The following is a 5,933-nucleotide window of genomic DNA, read 5'->3' on the forward strand; positions in this document are numbered from 1 at the left end:
GGGGTACACCCTGGACTGGTCACCAGCCAATCGCAGGGCCACATACAGACAGACAACCACTCACTCTCAATTTAAAGTTACCAATTAACCTAATGTGCATGTCTTTGGATTGGGGGAGGAAGCCGGAGTACCCGGAGAGAACCCACGCTAGCATGGGGAGAACATGCAAACTCCACACAGAAAGACCCCGAGTTCAAACCGGGATTTGAACCCGGGACCTTCTTGCTGTGAGGCACGGTGGTACTGTGCTAACCACAGTACCACCATGCTGCCCTTGTAGGGCACTTTACATTAGCAAATCTTAAAGTGCTACATAAAACACCAATAGGCAAATCAACAATTGAAAAATGAGTCAGCATCGTAAAAACAGCGAACAGTTTTTAGTCTTTTTTTAAAGGACTCTACAGTCTGTGGTGCCCTCAGATGGTCCAGAAGTGAATTCCACAGGCGGGGAGCTGCAGAGCAGAAGGCCTGGTCTCCCATGGTGGCGAGTTTTGTCATGTGGGTGTGGAGATGAGATGAGTCATTGGAACAGAGGGAGTGTGTTGTGGTGCGTGGGGTGAGCAGTTCCTTGAGGTAGGAGGGGCGTTACCGTGTATGCACTGGTGGTTGAGGAGGCAGATCTTGTATTGTATTCTGGCAGGGACAGGGAGCCATTGGAGGGAACGCAGGACTGGTGTGATGTGGTCGTGTTTTTTGGCTTTTGTAAGTAGTCTGGCAGCACTGTTCTGTATGGACTGGAGCTTCTGGAGGTTTTTGTTTGAAATGCCAAAGAGGAGTGAATCGCAGTAGTCCAGCCTGGATGAGATAAAGGCATGGACACGTTTTTTTGCGTCGGGCAGGGTGAGTGATGGACGGAGGCTTGCAATGTTTTTGAGATGAAGAAATTAGGTTTTGCACAGGTGTTTAATGTGGGAGTCAAAGGAGAGGTGGGGGTCAAACCAGACACCAAGGTTGGTGACAGCAGAAGACAGTGGGATGTCATGACCAGAGAAGGTTATGGCTGTGATGGGGGATGACTGGAGCTGATGGGAAGTACCAACTAATATGGCCTCCGTTTAGGAGCTGTTGAGTTGAAGAAAGTTCTGGTTAATCCATGCCTTTATCTCCTCCAGGCAGAGGGTGAGTGTGGAAAGTGATGATGGGGGCGAGGTGGATGGTGAAGCAGAAGAGGAGTGAATTTTTATGTAAAGTTGGGTGTCGTCAGCGTAGCAGTGGAAGGATATTCCGTAGCGGCTGATGACCTCTGAGTCTGAGTCCTTGATTTGGCTTCACCGATGGAGATATATTCAGTCCTGTTAATGAGGTAGGACTGGAACCAGCCAAGAGCGGTGTCACAGAGCCTGATGGTGTGGCGGAGGCGGTTGAGGAGGATGTTGTGGTCGAGGGTGTCAAAGGCTGCAGACAGATCGAGGAGGATGAGCCGCCGTCTGCTGCTATCAGCAGGTCATTGGTGACCCTGATCAGAGTTGTTTCAGTGGAGTGAGCAGGCCGGAACCCAGACTGAAACTTTTCAAACAGATTTGATTTGAGGTGATTATAAAGTTGTGCAGCAACAACTTTTTCCAGAACCTTTGAAAGGAAAGAGAGGTTTGCTATGGGCCTATAATTTGTGAGGATCTCTGGGTCGAGGGTGGGTTTTTTCAGTAGTGGCTTGATTGTGGCAGTTTTCAGTGGGGATGGAATAGAACCGGACTGCTACTACTACTACCACCACTACTACTACTATTACTGCTACTACTACTACCCCCACTACTACTACCACTATTGCTACTACTACTTCCACTACTACTACTACTACCACCAGTACTACTACTATTACTGCTACTACACCCCACTACTACTACTACTGCTACCACCACTACTACTGTTACTACTACTGCTGCTCCTTCCACTACTGCTACCACTATGACTACTACTACACTACTACTCCACTGCACTGTCCCACACTTCCAGTGGCAGCTGTCTCAGCTCCATCCAGGTGCTACAGGCCGGAGGGCTCCCAGAGTCGGGCACAGCGAGGACCTGAGCCTGCACACCGCCTGAACCTCTCCAACAGGACCACAGTCATCCATCCATCCATCATCTATACTGCTTATTCGTCAGGGTCGCGGGGGAGCTGGAGCCACCAATTAACCTAATGTGCATGTCTTTGGATTGTGGGAGGAAGCCGGAGTACCGGTAGAGAACCCACACTAGCATGGGGAGAACATGCAAACTCCACAAAGAAAGCCCCCAGGTTCAAACCGGGATTCGAACCTGGAACCTTCTTGCTGTGAGGCAACAGTACTAACTTTATTTTCTATATAGCACCAGATTAAGGTTCCCTTTCCTATAGAACATCTCTATACCTTATTCTTTCATTAAACAAACTAAATAGCTTTGTTGTTAATCTTATTTACACGACTGCATGTCATTTCTGTCTCTACATGGTCGCATGTTTACAATTCTCCTCTGCTCTCTGTATCGCACACACACACACACGCACACACAGGTGAGCACACTCCCACCAGCGGAAAGAGAGCGTGAGTCGGAAAATATGTGGCGTCAACCCCCTTTTTTAAACGCTCCCAGGGTGGTGAAGATGGCAGCACTCGCTCTCCTGCGAGTAGCAGCCGGAGTAGCTCTCCTGCTCCGGGTCCAAGTACAGAAAAGAGCCCAAGTGCACATCCAGCACAGACACTGTGTCAGCTGTGATGCGTCAGATATTTGTATTCAACCTTTATTCAATCTCGAAGTCCCTTAAGATTAAAATGTCTTTTCTGAAGGAGACGTGGCCCACACAGCACTACAGTCAGAATTTTGATAACAGATGAAAATATATTTCAGTTATTTCTGAAACACTGAAGAAATTGACACTGACAGTTGAGCACGACAGTCAACAAGATCAACTGAACTTGTCTGATTTTGTTTCAGTGTGGAGAGAACATCTGCCACAGTAGCTAACATTGTAGTAGCTAACACCGTGTCCTAACAGCGTCTGACGGTCACATCTCACCGCGTAATGTCACACGCTCTCTGTCCACACTCAGTCCGTCTGATACGCACTTCTGTTGTTGTCACCATGGATTCAAATCCTGAAGCTTCCAGCTGATCAGACAGATGGAACAACTCCAGTAAAAGATGGCAAATACTGACTCTCTGTCCACATTTGTACTTTTTAAACTGAAAGCACACGTTTTATATTGTGATATTTAGATGCTCCTTCAGTGGAAATGAGCCGATGCAGCCACAGTCACAAAACAGCAGCAGATTGGTATTATGGGTATCGGCTCTCTGTGACCTCCCTCCAGCCTGTGTGAGAAAACCCCTTCACATCTTTTGGCAATGAAATTGGCTCTAGCAACAGGATCAGCGTTCACTCATGCTCGATGATGAGCCACTGTCTCCTTGCTTGAAAGTGGCATCTACTGGGGGAAAAGAGGCTCTATTATTATGAAATTGCAGATGTAAATTGCAATCTTTGAATGACATTTCTCCCATCACTGAATTATTGGATTCTTTAAGGACTTTTAAAGCTGTTCGTGTTCCACAGAAGGTGCCACTGTTGACCAACAAAATTCTGCGACATTATGAAATTATGCGCATATATTAAGTTATATGTTACTTATAATTGGAAGTGAATGGAATACAGACATCGATCAAGCTCAACATTTCAAAAACACCCAGCAGATGCAGCATAATGATTTTATCCTTGCCTTAAGGAGCTTTGATAATTAAGTTGTAGATAACCAGTTACACTGGTTGACACCAAATCAAATTTGACAGCCATGATCATGGACACCCATGTAAGCGCATGGGCTTGGTGTGAACATTTTTAAAGTAAATACAAGCCATTTTTAGAATTATTGTGGATAATCAATGTTTTCATGGGCTCATGCCATTTGACATGCAAGCCGTGGTTTTCTTGCAATTTATTAACAAAATGGCTCCTTGAATGGGGGGTAGACTGCCGTGACACTTCATGAAGTTGACTTGACACAATTCCCCCAAATTAATTACAATATTCAGATCAACGGTGTTACATTACATAACTGTCAAATACTACTAATGTAAGATTAGGCCAAACTACTTAATAGTGTGTTTTATTGGAAATTTTACCTTTTTAAGCAAGTTTACTTATTTGGTAAGTTTTTACAGTGGCACAACTCTGACATTTTTGTTCACAATATTCTTTCAAAATTGATTCAAACCAGAAATGATAGACTATATGCTGAAAAAAGGAATGTATGCAAGTAATTTGTAAGCTTATTTTCAAATTTCAACTTTTTTAAGTTACACATAAACACAAATAACTTTGCATCACGTCATTGACCCCGTCACAGATCCTCGCTCCCTCCGGGAGAGATGAGCTCTTCTTAGGACGGCCTCAGTCGAACCAACATGTGACTTTCCCAGCACCAGTGACTCATGGTAGAACACAACTGTCCAGTGTCATGTGCTGTTACAGAGTCCAAACACTTTTCTCAGCACATCCTCCTGCCAGTGAGCGGGCCAGCGGCAGCCTTTGTGATTTCAGAGCTGTCACAATCGGTTTGTTAGCAGACAAAGGAGACATAACCCCCCCCCCGGTCTGTCTGTCTCACTGGACCCATGTGGTTTTTGTTCTCAGAGTGTACACAAGCGTGTAACTAATCACATAATTAGCTGCAACATTGCGATGCGACAACAGCTGGACAGAGGTGTGAGTTGTTATTAGTTTCACCTGTAATTATGGGCTGTGACCGGGCTCTGTACGCCTCCCATCTGACTGGCTTTACGCAGTATGCCGACAGTCCCACAGGGGAAAACAGGACACTTGATCTGCTTTATTCATGCTTCAGCCCTTCCACCACTTGGCAGGTCAGATAGCAACCTGGTCTTTCTTAAATCTTCTACAAACCTTGTCTACTGAGGCAGCCCGCAACCAGCCAAGTGGACACCAGAGTCCAGAGAGCCTCCCCGGGCCTGCTTTGAGTGAACAGGCTGGGATGTACTGCTGGGGTCACAGGAAAATAACAATAACTTGGACACTGACATTGACAGAGTGGTTGACTGAACTACGGACAACATTAACTTCTGTAGGACTGGGCCAGCGAGTTAAACCAGTGCTACAATAGGTTTGCCCATGCTGGCCTCACCTCTTCCACCACTTCAGCAACGATAACCAGTCCGTCAGGCTGGGGAAATGTGTCTCTGGGACTGTGGTGAACTTTGGACAACAAACTGGACTGGTCCCAGAATACAGATGCCCTCTACAGAAAGGAACAGAGCGGCTATTTTTCCTCAGGAGGCTCAGGTCCTCTGATGTCTGCAGTGAAATGCTGCACATGTTCTACCAGTCAGTGGTGGCAAGTGTAGTGTTTTATGCTGCAGTCTGCTGGGGAGGCAGCTGAGAACACCAGGCGGCTGGACAAGCTGATAGAAAAGTCTGGCTCAGTGCTGAGTAGGAGCCTGGATTCACTGGGGATGGTGGTGGAGAGACGCACATGGAGCAAGCTGCAGGCCATCATGGACAATGTCAGCCACCATCTTCTCCACACCCTGGTAGGACAGAGGAGCAGCTGCAGTGGACGCTTCCTCTCACCGCAGCTGAGGACTGAGCGGCTCAGAGGATCCTTTGTCCTCAGAGGCATCAGACTGTACAACACCTCAGTGAGAGCAGTGGCTCATGGCCCGCCCACCCACCCACCCTCTGCAGGCACCCCCCTGGACAATGTACAATGGTGCTTTTTTATTAATACTCTACTTCAGCTCACTGATTGACTTCACTGTCTCAATGACATTATGACTTTTCTTATTTCTCCATTTTAATGTTTGTCAAATGACTGTGTGAGCTGCTGGACACCTGAATTTCCTCTAGGGGATGAATAAAGTGTCTATGCATCGTACCACACTCGTCCACTTAGACTGAACATTGAAGTTGCTGAGCTGCCATCTTCGGTGTCAGTACC

The sequence above is a fragment of the Pempheris klunzingeri genome, chromosome 5, assembly GCF_042242105.1.
Source record: "Pempheris klunzingeri isolate RE-2024b chromosome 5, fPemKlu1.hap1, whole genome shotgun sequence".
Classification (NCBI taxonomy): domain Eukaryota; kingdom Metazoa; phylum Chordata; class Actinopteri; order Acropomatiformes; family Pempheridae; genus Pempheris; species Pempheris klunzingeri.